This window comes from Helicoverpa zea, chromosome 18 (assembly GCF_022581195.2).
Source record: "Helicoverpa zea isolate HzStark_Cry1AcR chromosome 18, ilHelZeax1.1, whole genome shotgun sequence".
NCBI classification, from domain to species: Eukaryota; Metazoa; Arthropoda; class Insecta; order Lepidoptera; family Noctuidae; genus Helicoverpa; species Helicoverpa zea.
In genome coordinates, this window is record NC_061469.1 from 7370971 (window position 1) to 7385887 (window position 14917).

General features: G+C 33.3%; 1 protein-coding gene across 2 annotated transcripts in view; it reads right to left on the bottom strand.

Moving 5' to 3' along the window:
• Positions 1–1979, bottom strand: part of LOC124638889 (transcription factor hamlet-like) — a 160180-nt gene extending 158201 nt beyond the window's left edge. The window contains exon 1 of one of the 2 annotated variants that reach the window (XR_006985414.1): positions 1565–1975. The gene's annotated coding sequence lies outside the window, so the exon portion shown is untranslated. Of the gene's footprint in view, positions 1–1564 lie in introns of both variants that reach the window. The other variant, XM_047176029.1, reaches the window with a different exon arrangement.
• Positions 1980–14917: the final 12938 nt, after the last annotated feature.

Consider the following 14917-nt stretch of genomic DNA (forward strand, 5'->3'; position numbering starts at 1 on the left):
TATTTATGCTTATTTTAACTGCAAGAAACTTATCAGCACGGAGAGTGCATCACTCGAGCATAATGAGTAAAACTCGAGCAAAAAGTATTCCCCGACGGCGGGCGGCGACCGACGGCGGGCGGAATAACTGTACTTCTTTACTAGGTCAAATTATATAATTTTAACTAATACTACTAAACATATAATTTTTACTTATATTCGCGTATGTATTTATGTATGTGTATGTATTGATTTCTGACACTTATGTAGATTAGAAATTTAAATACAAATAATTTTACGGATTTTATCGCGGTTATATAAATATTATTTAATCCCGACGTTTCGGATCCTTTACAGCATCTATAGTCAGTCAGTTAATTCGTAAAAGTAGTCTTATTTAAATGTTATTGTGTCTTACTATAAAACTGTAATACCGACTATTTTTAAAAAGAGTAACCATAGAGTTTCTTGCCCGTTTTTCTTTATAGGAAGCTACTTTTGAAATGGACAACTAGAATCAAACTTATTTATATTTTTGACGTTCATAAGGCTTGTAAAAGCGTAAATAAATAAAATTATTTGACTTTGGCATAATTATTTACTGGAAAGATTTTAAATTCAAATATATTTACTCTCAAAAAGAAGCAAGTCACTTATTTATTATCATTATATGAGAACAGTAATAAAATAATAAATAACTCGTAAGTGACGGTAGATAAAGATAGTATGGAAGAAGAAAACATGCTGCAGTCCTAAATAATGTTGGGATAAAGGCAGGAGAATGATGATACTTTTTTAATAGTAAAATTACACTTTCAAATAAATACTGAAATAAAAAGTGTCTATTCTGTATAGTTTAACTCACTTAAAATTGGATACTAACATCTTAAGTAACTCCGACATGTACTCTAGAACTATTTGTAAAAAGGGCAGAACTTAAAAATGGCAGCACCTTAATTTTTAAATTTCAATTCATTGAGGAGGAATAAATAGCGACATTTAAGCAAAATATTATTAACTTTTTTTTATTTAAAATTAATTTAATGGATTTTAGAATAAATGATGGTTTCGTTAATCGCTTTATTTGTCAAGTATTTTGTTGAAAGCCAAATTTCGTATTTAAATGAGACATCATAAAGGAAAATAAAATTGATAAAGAGATATATTAAAATTTATGTTGAATTAATATTTATTCATTAACGACCGCTTATTGGAACATCCAATAAATTATTCCGTATTCAATGCAGAATCATAAAAAGTTTAATATTGTGAAGGAATCGACTTTTATTGTAAATCTATTCAGATATAAATTAAGTTGTTAATTTATTTTGAAATTAGATTTGTTCATGTCATTTTAATCATTTGGAATATTTACCACCTTCATTTTCATATGCTTTAACACTGAATATAACTGTCATAGAAATTAAAGCTTTCAGAATATTTGTTTAACAAATTAAGAATAATTCTTATATATTTTAAGCATATATAAACGAAACAGTTTCAAGAAGCAAAGTATGAATGACTTTTATAAATTAAACAATTAGTGCATTTGGAATAAGCGCAAATCGCGAAAAGTTCCACCTACCTGTTACAGCAGAAAAGTCAAAAACTTCAGATGATCCTTTTAATATTGTTTCAGTTTCTCTCTTACAATATCACCAAAAATAATTACTTAAAGAGTTCAATTAAAAATATCCTTCCGTTCAGAATATTATAATTACACAGAGTATCGGTTTCACTTTCTCATTAACACTTATTGGTTCAAACAGTAAAAAAACACACAGAATGAAATACAAAAAAAAGCTTATTCGCGATCAACTTTGCACTTGTCCATAAAAAATATCCATTCCATCACTGGGGGGTTAAAATATTTTTTTTTAATAGTCCGCGCGAGCTTAAAGCTGCGGAGCGTTAGTGTGCGCGTGCGCAGGTCGGCGTGGCATCGCGTTATCAGCGCGAGCGGCGCGGCGCGCGACAACAACAGAACTTGAGAGTCGATCTCAATAACAACAAGAAAAGAAAACGGTCCAGTTTCAGCGAGGCTTCCGGATGGGTCGGAGGCACTGCTCGCACGTAAGGCGGTGTTTCTCTCTCTCTGTCTAACGGGACCGATGCGCGCGTGAACGATAGCGCGCCCAGTCGCGACTGCGACGCCGCCCAGTGCGCACTATAGCCTGCGCGTACGCACTTGGCCACTATGTCGCTTTTCCCGCCATTTTTACGTGTATGAGTTCGTTTGGAGAGGTGCATGAAATACTGTCTCAACTTATGTCTAGTTGTTAGAAGTTGCATTTTGAAAATCATTTCAATTATAAACCTAGTTTGAGTTAAACTGTCTTAACATTGCGAGGTTAATTTTCTCTTATCAGTTTTGTGTAGTTCTAAATAGTATGTATCTAAATACTAATATTAATACTATTAATGTATTAATACTAATGTAGTATTTTACCTATGCATATATTGGGCGCACTTTTATTTTAAAATAGCTTTTCTTATTTACTTTTTAAAAGGTTTAAAATTGAAGTTTAGTTCAAAGTTTGAGAAAATGTTAATCGCAAGTTTGGTTTTCGCGTTGATGTCTAATGCACGAACACTTTAACGTGCCGTAGCTAACTGTTCAGTTAACGTAGTGAGTTAACTTTTTGGGTTATCAATTTAACTTCTGGTTAATTTAATCCATGTTCCGGCTATATGCAATAAACTTAACACTAACAGACCACACAATCAATTTCACACTAAATACGTAATAAATCAGTTGAAACCACCGAATTTCAATATCAAGGCGAAAATTGATTTAATTTTGAATATTTTTCACATTAATTTATTTTCGAGTCCGCGTTTTGGCGGATAAGCATATCTCGGGCACAATAAATAACAAGTTAAGGCATTATTTTATTAAAAAGGCTCTTCAAACAATAAGAGGGTAGAGAGGAACGCCGGAGGCTGTACGTGCGATACCGGTCGAAGCCTTATTAAAATGCAATAACAGTCATACTATTTAATCGTTTTTCGTAAGAAACCACCAAAATTCTTGAAGTTTATGTGATACACACGGCTGTTTTTATCAGGCAACTTTGTGATAGTGCTGAAATGTAAAATAATATGATTTTAGTGGAAATCAGTATTAGAACATACTAGTTCGTAAAATAATTACATTGATGTCTACAATTTTTACCGTCAATAAATTAAAGTGATACCTAAGAAAAAAAAGACATTGCAAACATAATACATGTAGGGGCGCCTGATTCAGATTATTTCTTCTGGACATAAAAAATATTTTGACATGTTACCTATGTGTCATTCCATAAGAAAAGGCCAGGACTTTGGCGCTTAAGAAAAAAAAAATTGTAAATTTTTGTAATAATAAGGTACCTTTTACCGTCCACTGACACACATTTCAATAACTTTATGTGCTTCAAAGTATGTAACCCAGAATCAAATAATTATTACCTACTCCTATATATAAACTAAGCTACTTATTCGTAGCACCTAACGACTAAAATGCAAATGTTAGTGCTATCCATCAGATAGTGAGATAACGCGATAGTAGGTACGGAAACCTCCTTTTCTTAACGGTTGAGGATGCTGGGCTGGTGTCGTCTCAACTAGAAACTAACTGTAGTAAATGTAAATCAGGGGTGACCAACTTCATTAAATCTTTGCATTTTCAATTTTATTGATAAAAAAGTTCTTTGAAGGCAAAAAAAATGATTTGTTTTTATGAACATTTTGTGCGTTCGTTGTCATGTAAGTATTTCTATTCTGGCTGTAATCAATATTAGATCAATAATTGATGTTAGGTTGGTATTGTTTGAAAGGACTTTAAAAAACTTGGTGCGGACATTAGTACATATTCATACTGAATATTATTTAGCTCAGCTCGTTTTCGAGATTTTTCCAAGAATGCTTAAAGAAGTTAAAACATGACGGGTTTATTCAATAGACGGTTTAAAAAAAAATTACATAACAAAAATATTATCCTACGAAACCAGGGTCAATAATAAAGGCTGTTCAGCAAAATAATACACAGTGTGTCACGAGGTTTTTCGAAAATTTACCGACTTGATTATGTTAAAATCAACACCGTAGTTACTCTTCATTGAAGTGGCCTCGGCAGCGACCCGAGACCGACACAAGTCATATCGTTTTAATCTTGTACGACTGACTGTGTGTACTAATATATAAAGAGGAAAGATTGTTTGTTGGGTTGCAAAGAATAGGCTCAGGATCTGCTGAACTAATGTGAAGTCTTCTTTCACTATTAGAAAGCTACGCTATCTGCACTGACTATGAACTAGTGCGGGAAGAAGTTTAACCAAGACGCGGGTGATTATTGAAAACCCAACTTACAGAATGCGGTCACAACAAAAGAGTAAAGTACTAGGATAGCATAGATGACTGGATGTCGATGCAGCATACATCTAATACATGAAGTAAATCATTACATCCTCTGGTCGCGGATGAAACCGCGTGGAAAAGCTCGTATTCTTGTATATATGTTTGTGTGTATTACGATGTGTTGTGTTTTGTTTTATTGTTGTCAACATTGTTTATGTGTTGTTGATCCGAATTTGTCATTACGGTTTATTTTAGGCCCAGTTTTAATTATGCAAATATCTTTGCTTGACTTTTTAAAAATATTTTATTATAGGACAGAAAAAATAATTTCAAAAAGTTCAGTAGTTGGTTAAATATAACTGTGGTTATTGAAAAATAGGCCTATAATTTCTGTTGTTAATTACTGTCATTCACATTGTTAAAACAGTATGAAATATATTTTTACTAATTAAATCTTGTTTTACATTATTTTGATGTTCTGTATTTATGTATTTAAATATTTTTGTATGAAATGAATTTCCGAAATAATGCTTTGAACAACAATACGTGTATGATGTCCGTTATTTTAAACACGAGATTCGTATTAAATAGTATCTAAAAACTAAAAAAACTCTTATGTACCAAGGGCAGGTGACATATATTTACTTAATTTAATGTCATAAACGAAAACGTAGATCCAAACGAAATATAAATAGAACTAGTTAGCAAAAAGTAGCCTTCCACGAGAAAAAGGCCATCTGAAACTGATATTTTTTTATCGACCCTGTAGTTTCTGAAGTTAGTACGTTCTAACAAATATACTCTTCCTCTCTAGTGTTACGAGTATCCGTTACCTTATAAACTTCCATCTATTTTCGGTCCAATATTCGTCTTGCTGCTATTACATATCAGCGTCTCAGTTCGTACGGTGGCGTCGTGTGAAATTGCATCAATAATGGACCAGTTCAAGGCTTTGGGAGACTCTCTGCATTGTTCCACACAGAGCTACTACTCCTTTGTATCGTGTAATGACCTTTGAATTAATAAAGATGATATATTTTTTATGTTACAATGAAATTGGAGCGGAATTTTGAATTGCATTTGTGATGTTAGGGATTACCTTTTTCATATTACATTGATTTATTTTTCGGATAGTAACCAACAAATGATGCATATTTATAAACGAATATCACAATATGTAACGTACCGACACAAGAACCAAAATAGGGCAAACCAAAGTAATTTGGGATTCAAAAATGTGACTTATCATTATTAATTCAGCAGAAAGAAAGTATCATAACCACCATATTTGTATTAAATCGTGGGATTTTTTCTTTACAACCAAAAAATTACCTTGCAACTAATTCTACTACGGTGGGAAAATACATGAGCTGGTCTTGTACTTCATTATGCTAACATTAACTTCAATATTCCTTCGATCACTCATAATCTTGTTTAGCAATCTCGCACACTGGAAATTAAACAGTCGGCCAACCGTTGTTTGAGTAATTTTTCTTTAAGAAAATCGTGAATCAATCAAGGATTTTAGACCGTAATATACCAGCCAAATACCTGATCGTTGCAATTGCGCACCTGCATTCATCTCTGTACTGTTTTGTGTGCTTGAACAAACTATCGGCCGACTAAAAGTTTCCCGTGTGCTGGTACTGTTAGAGATCACACCTGTTACCATAAGCGATCAATCCTGTTGACCGCATGACAGCGCCGTGTCACCGTTTTTCTCAGAACTTTACTTATTAAATGAACATATTAGTGTATTTTTCTTGGACAACGATGTTTTTAAGGTGCAGTTTTATCCTTAAGATTCTGCACTAATTTTATTACTATGTGTAACCAGCTAATTAGTTTGATTTAAATAATTAGACTGGCTTTAAATCAGGAAGGTAATTTATTGGCCTTTCATTTCTTCCCGTTTGATACATAAGTAATTTAGAATCGTGATTACATGCCAGAAGATATTTTCCATAAGTACCTGGTTGTTGAATAGTCGAATAATGAAGTATGTCTACATGAGTTAATCATGTAAGTCTTTATAGGGAGAGAAATTTGTGTCTATTTCTTTGAGAGCTTAGGCGCTGTGTTAAGTAAGGCTATGAAAATAAACTAGACACAAAAAAATCGAATAAATGCGTTAATTCCTGAAGATCAGGGATACATAAGCGATTTTTATTACAGTTCTCATATTTCTCACAAAACACCCGTCAGTACGAGTAACACTCACATGCTACTGTACCGTTGACCCAATAAAATCATCTCATTCATTACCACGCGCCGTAAAAGTAACTTTTATCCTAATTAATGGAGTCCAACTGAGTGAAATGTCAAATATAATTGAACGAATTATATGAAAATTACACTGTGAAGGGAAAAAACGTTGGCAGTTCATAATGCGAGTATGAATGTCGCTGAGATGGTAATGATGTCGGGATTTTGGGAAAGTTTCTAGATAAAAGAATGACTGTGTCAACTTTTTTAATGTTATGTATCACTATGCGGTTATGCATTCTCTTATAATTTAGCCCTGAGAAGTTTTTCTGCTAGTAATAGTACTTAATTGGTCATATAAACTCACTGCGGGCAGATATTGAACGCATAACTTTTGATCCATTATTATTAATCATACTGTATCAAACGATTTATTATTTTCATATTCACTTCATTCCTATTTGGAATTTAAGATTGAAGTTACTACAGACTTCTAGGAAGACGACGAAAGCTCTGATTGTGACAAGTCCCTACAACACACTATAATGTTGACACAGTAAATCACGTTGCGAGACTCGCTATCGTAAAATCGCCATTACTTTCAGTTTCAATTAAACACAAGTTTTATCTTCAAGTCTTTTGTAAATTACATAATTTTAGGCCGCGTGTCCGATGTTAATTTCATGGCTTTATTACTGTATTTTATTGCTATCGTCACACACATCGGGACCGATTATATTTTTGGATGTAATAGATTTCATACTTTATATTTTGAAGTGTAACGTTTTTGCTTTTATGTAAATGGTTCGGGTTATGTAACTCGTGTCTTATGATTTTTGAGATTTAATTACACATCTATGAATAAAACTCCTTAATTAATAACTTTATGAAGTGTTCGAAAGCATTTAATTGACAAATCGGAAATCAGACACAAAGGTCATTAAAGTATGGTCACTGAACATTAAAATGGTCGAGTGATTAAATTGATATTATGATAAACTATCGAAGTAATTATATTTATGTCGTTAGACTAAAAGCCTAAATAGAGCTTAGAAGTATTTTTTACGTGACAGCAATCGATCAAGCTGTCTCGACGTTTTTATGCGAGTAAATTAATTTGAATGTTCTCTAGGCCTGCAACGATTTAAAGATATAATTATTGGTGAGCTGTCACACAATAATTGGCTGTACGTTAAAATTCTTAGTTGTCAGTCGTTTAACAAACTCTACACATACCTATACAGCGCTTTCAAATTAGCGGATTTTTGACTCGATTTTTCCTAGTTGATCATTAGCGATTGTTAAACAATTGACTACTATCAATTCAAACGATGACACGTGAAACGGTGCGTTAAGTTTTAGTCGCATAGGATGTATTATGTAGCGCTTAAACAATCAGGGCGGAAAATCCTCTGGTGCTTTCGTGCCACTTTAAAAACTGTTATACATTTAAAGTAAAGTTAAGTAAAAATTTCTTTTTCCCGTCTCACAAAAACGAAGAAGTCAAAATCACAGTTACCTTGTAAATCATAACGTTTACTTATCACCCGATCCACCCTTTACAAACGACAATACGCACTCAAGGCCTGCAATTATCTTACGATCAATTCATTTGATTGATTATTTTATTGATATTATTTATTACTCATAATTAAGCTAGATACAGCGTAATGTCATAATAATTTGCACACTTATTGTGCTTGAACATTCAAATTTAACTTCATATTTACGCAACGCTGTGCCAATTGTGCCAAATTGTAAATTTGTTTCATATCTTGACAGATTTTAAGATTTATAGGAGAGATTATTTTGTTTTATAATTATTGTAGGTACTCAGGTAGGGAATTTAGTATTTTTTTGAAAGGAAATGTTTACATTTACTTGGTACTGCTTATCTTTATTTCAATATATTATCAGTATCAGTATATTACGCAACAATGCATTATCATCATCACCTCACATCCTACGGTTTACGGGTTTTCCCACGGTTGCACCCGCCTCCTATGGGAACTACTGCCTGTAACGGGATGTTACCTATTCGGGAAGAGTGTAGTTTTCAACAGCGAAAGAATTTTTCAAATCCGTTCAGTAGTTTCGAAGCCTTGAGGTACCAACGGACAAACAAAACAAAATCCTCCTTATTGTATTTTTTTAGAAGTACAAATAAATCCATGCTTTCCCAGGTCTTTGCCATCTCCGAAGCACGCTCCACAGCTACACGTTAGTCCAAATGCTAAAATTAATTTCAAATTAGAGTTACACCACTACAAAAACGTTTTCACGTATTGAATTTACGCATGCAAAGCCGCGGGCTAGTTGCTACTTTACGATAATTAAACAATACATCTTATTGAAACACATACATAATTAACTCACACATACAAATGGTAATGCGTACTATTATACGGAGCAAAAAGTCAATAATGAAAGAGAAACCGATCTGTGTATATACGGAGGGATCGATAGACGTATGTAAAAATGATTTGTACGTATGTTGTATAAAAAGTGCTTCCGCCATTTTTTTTTGTTGTCATTTGAAATAGTTCTTTTTTTCTTCTGAGTTTGATGCAGGAACTGAAAATTGAAAAAGTGATGATTTATTTTCCTGTAAAATGTAGAGAGTAAACTGTAGTTTGTGTGACGTAGGATGTATGCGTGTATGTACTTGCTTACAAAAATATATGCAACGTTATTTTTTTTAGCTTTATAAATCTATGTGTTAAATGGAGGCATTTTTTCCTGTGCTCCCATCGATTTTCTATCTTGCACAGTAATAATAATTCCATAGCCAAGCTTACAGTACCTAGCAAAGGAAGTTATGAACGATGCCTAGTTTTTAATAATCTGCTACCATTCGATCAAGTGTTACGCAAACAAGAATTTAACCAGTAGTTAGAGCCGGATGACGGCGCTAAGGTTTTTTCTTTTTTTTTCTTCTAAATTATAAGGCATCAGACTCATTATAGGCTGTCAATCAAACTGATGCTATCGTTTAATGCCAGTCGGTGAGGACGAGGCCTTTTAAATGTGAATCATTGTGAATGAGTGAGTAATTTCTCGGATTTAAGTTAACGTAGTGAAAGGGCTAGTTATGGGCATGGTATGGACGTGTTATGGTGACCTTATGGATGGTCTGAGCAATGACCTAGGTTCTGTATACATTTTTATTTTAAAGAGACCTATACTAATATTGCTTTATTTATTTATACGGTCATATCATAAGATTTTTAATATGGGATCCATGCTCAGAGTGAAATGCGAATTAATATTGGGTAACTTTTTCAGCTTGTAAAATAAACGAATTGAAATCTTGTTGGTTTGTAAATATTATATTGCAAAAATTATATTTTTGTAAATAAAGGCTGGTTATTTTGAATTTAAATACAAGGCGACATTAAAAGCTAACGGAACTATGCATCATACTTACGATACGTTTATTTTTCAAATTATAATTTTATCGTAATTAAATACATCAAAACTGTCACCAGTATGACAACAAGACAGGTTGCGATGACTAGTTCATACTCAGGTTTCCTTATTAGACTCACAAAGACATCAAATATTATTGCGTAACATTTAATGCACGAACGCATGCCATTTCATATGCTAGAACCTGCTAATTATTAATTCTGAGCACTCAAAGTCAGCCTATGCGTAATATTCGAGCGATAGGCTTCGTTTAAGCTAGGCGTGGCCCAAAGGCCTCAGTGAACGGATGTAGCAGCCTCGATCGAGCTACCGCCTATCCAGATTGACGTTTGATGATAACCAAAGTAAGAAATGAATAAAAATAAAACAGAGAGTAAAGGTCAGGCGACTGCGCTGGAATTAAAGTCCGAAATAATAATCATTACCGACCAATACGAGTTACAGGTTAACTTATTTTGACAGCTTAAAAAATGAGCGAGTTTCGACGCTGGCTGGCGGGTTTTAAACCAGTGCTGTAATTGGTCCGAAATACATCTCAAAATGAGATGATGAGGAGGGGAAGATGATGTTAAAATTGGTAAACGAAGGGTAAAAAATAAAGGCACAATAAGTCTAACGAAGTAATAGTATCAATTTACCATAAGATAGAAAATATCCAGAAGATACGATACATCCAGTCCCAGTTTTCTCAACTAATTGTTAATGTAAGCAGATCCAAGTTTTTGCCGGGTTTTGCACATAATTATGGTAACTAATGTAGACAGACGTATGGGCTAATTGCGGCAGTGAATTTACTTGCTTTGCAAAAGAATTTCACTTAAAACGTTATAGCCGTCCTTTTTGTTCCTCTAATGAGCTTATAAAGCGTACTTTTTGTCTCTTGTCAGTGTTTTCTAAAGGGATGATAGGCACATTGTTTTTAATGCGATGCATGTTAGGGAATTACTCTTTTTCCCTGGAAGCGTCTCTATTACTAAGGATACTTAAGTATGGCCGATACGAATTTCTTGTAACGAAGTGATAAAATTCTAATTACCTCTTTAGGTTTTAAAACTATTGAAATGTATGCAGGTGCAAAACAGAGCAATGTTTTTTTAAAGCCCAATTATTTATTGGTAAACATTTTCGGATTTCTTTACAACTTGAATTCTCGTTAAACTTTAAATATTTCAACACTGTGGTACAGTTTCACCGTACCGTTCAATTTGCAGAAATTATATCAAACCCGCGATCGCTCATTTCTTTTTGACATTAACTCCAATGAAAGTTTCTCATTACGTGAACCATATTTCCTAAAACCTGTACTGGTTCATACAGGTCTGATTTTACGCAATCGTGTAATATCTTTCTCTTTAGCAAATGTCAATATTTCGCTCTAAAGGGCAAATAAAGCCGTTCTCAGTAAAAAAACTGTTAATTGAATAAATGGTTGTGATCAATCGAGTAATGTAAACCAATTATAATGTAGTACAAGTTACTTAATATTAAAAATTTTGCGGCATTAAAATACTTTATCGATCTATCATTCTGCTTAATCTAATCAATTTCAATTAAACAGTTTCATAAGTGCGAAACAAACCAATTCATAAACAGACAGATACTAGTTTTCGTACCGCGTGTAATTATTATAATTGTGCATTTGAATTAATTTATACAGTTCGAGATAAATACATAAACATTGTCAGGTTTTTGTCAATGAACAATAACGGATTATTGTGTTAGTAATTAATTTATTAATTGCAAAGATCGCGTCCGCTTGGTTTTGCCCGAATCATGGCTGCGTATTAGATCCGCTTGTTAAGGAATTGTTCTGATTTAATAATTAATGTAAGGTACCGCGAATCAGTGGCGGATATTAGTCCTTCGTCGCTTGTCAAACGCCTGTTCCACGATCATTACTTATTGATAAGATTATAGCCAATAAAATTGTTCGATCATTATACTTATTTGCAGCCGGATAATGTTGCTCAGAATAAGTTTGACGGCAAGGTCTTTAGTGCTCTTTTTGGTTCCTTGATAAAAAACTGTTTGGCTTATTATAGAAGAAAAGTTCCTGAACGACAGTCATTTGGCCGGTTGTGAAAGAAAAGTTCCTGAACGACAGTAATTTTGAATTTAAAATTGGAATATTTTTATAACCACTGAATAACGTCCATGAAGATAAATCTTCTCCATCTAAATAGACACAAATAGTATCGAATGGAAACCATAAAAAATTGTAGGTATAACATAAAAACCCGCAGATAATTTACCTGTACCTACTTCAAAGTAATCGGCGTGTAATGTATGTAAATATTAAAATCAGAGCTAATCGATCATGTGATTGCCAGTACATAATGTATTATGGACATGTTGTTCTCCTTACAAAGTCGGTGCCGCAAGTAAACATACGTTTTTGCATCTTTTTCAATCGTATGCATACATGATAGAGTGGTACGGGTTTCTATAAGGCTGTGGTCACACTTGAGGCGAAAGCGGGAAACTTGAAAAATATTTTTTAATATTTTTTTCATTTTTTATTTTGATTTTTTTTAAATTTGCGTTATATATTGTAAAATAAATAAATGAGCATAAGGAATACTACCTACCTCAACAGTTACAAATATTATGACAGCTAGTGTCGTATTGTTAAATAGGTTTTTGACGATTAAAATGACCTATTGCTGATATTGCGTTTTACATAAATAACTATAAACTGCCCACGAATTACTCAATTCCTGGTTTACTAATTGCGACGTTAAAATTTTATCGATTTTGTATTATTAGTAGGTTAAACTATTAGTCACTTTGGTTATATGATCTGCTAGAATAATTATGGTACCCACGGAGTTGTGGTTATTAATTTCAGGTAATTTTTTACTGGCTAGTTTCTATAAAAATACAGGATTAACATTAGTTATTTTCAAAGTATCGGTGCTTTCAGCTGTTCCTTTTCTCTTTCACTGCGAAATTAATTAAAACAAAAACGTCCTTACCTACCTTTCGTACCTTTGTACTATTTTATGTTACTTCTATTTATTTCGTGTGGGTTTACTGTGTACATAAATGGCTAAATAAATAAATAAAACATCTGTAAATTATGAGAAATTATGAACTAATCACTTTTTATTACGTCTTCCGCTAGCTATGAAGCCTAGCTCTAATCAGTGTTGCACAAAAACGAACTTGAACGGGAGCAAATAAGGTGTAGCTACATGTGTTATTCAAACATCGTGTATAATGTAATCTTCAGCTCTGAACAATGGGATAAGAAATCTTATTGAAGGCTCAAGCTCACTAAATATTAATATATTATATACATAGTAGTTTTATAAAAAAAAAAACTTATTCACTAATACTAGTTACTTTAATTTAACTTTTTCATCATTTAAATTGTACAGGTACTACAAAACTTGTGAAAAAAAATGCAATTAATTCAAATAACACTAAAATAATTTAGGAGAAAAAAACAATTGAAGATCGGCAACTGCGTCACACGTTTCAAGACTCATCAAGAAGTGTCTGCCTGCTTTATAAATATAATTTTTACTGCCCGAAGATATGTACCAGCCTTAATTTTTCTCTCACCATCTGCAAGCACCCTAAGGTTCGCATTAATTGCTCGCCCCAAAAGGTCACGTCGGTAATCACTCATTTAAACACCGTTTAACTCGCCTGTCCGTCTGTCGATTGTTATAATTACTCGTTTAATTTAGTAAATGCGAGAAAATTTACATGTTCATGTGTTTATGAAGAGTGTGTGAGTGTATGAAGGTGTGAACGGGAGAGGTTGAAGGATCTATTAGTATGTTAGATCATGAAGTTATTATAATTGTCCGTAGTCATTTTAATGTTACTATTGGCCTGCCTTGGTAAAATTTCTTCATCTTACAAAGTTGGGACCGAACTAGCAACATGGATACAAGGAGATAATTTTCTTCTGGCCAAGTATTTAGACCGAAAGTGCGAAACTTACCTAATTTATAGCTCCTTAAGCAACTGTTATAACTAGGCTGCAAACTGCAACAGCATCAATTATTAGCAACAATTTCTGCTGCCCTAAGAACTAAATGAAAAGATGATAACACACAGTTAAGTACTAACTTACGCCTAGATAAGCTGGCCAGTAATCAGGTCGCTACGTCACGGAAGCCGGTTGTAATTGGAAATATTTGTTATATCATAGCCTTTATAACCCATAATAATATATTACGGAGCAGGATACGTAATGGCCAACAATTGAATGTATCGATGTGCCGGCATAGTTTGCATGAAGCGCGGGCAGGGGTGAGGGGGGGTGAGGTGGGCGCGCGGGCGCGGGGGGCGGGCGTGGTCGGCGCCGGCCGCTCTCCTTGACTCCAGCGTCAAGCATCGCATGATCTCTGCTAGTGTGTGTCGGTTGATAGGTTTTGATACTTTAGAAATCGGGTGTTGAAAGCTCTGATTTTTGTGATCCCTTTACTTAGTGTTTTTAATTTTGTAAATCACAAGTTTTGTTTTACTAGGATAGTTTTTTATATGCATTGTAAATATCTATGTAAATCACAAGTAATTTTATATTCGAACATATAATTATGTAATATTTCACATTCACATATTCTTTTTCATAAAGCACAATTATTATCAAGATCATTCATTACCTATTACATATTTACATCAGTTTTTTTTTGCAATTGACAGAATATTTACATAATTCACGTTTACATTGAATGTTTGTCCCTAGGATTTGTCGTAGCACCTAGCTAGATCCTGATATCTTCCACGTTAAAATACAATATTAATGCCTGTATGTGTCTATTTCAAAATGTTTTATAAAAAAATGTTTTTCCTCTTCATGTCTGATATGCATCATTGATGATAATATTGAGATTAATTTGATGATGCCCGCATATCGCATATAATCACATAGACTAATCATTTATCATGAAAACATTTCAGCTACTTACAGATTTGGATTTACAATCATAAAAATAATACCAACACTTTG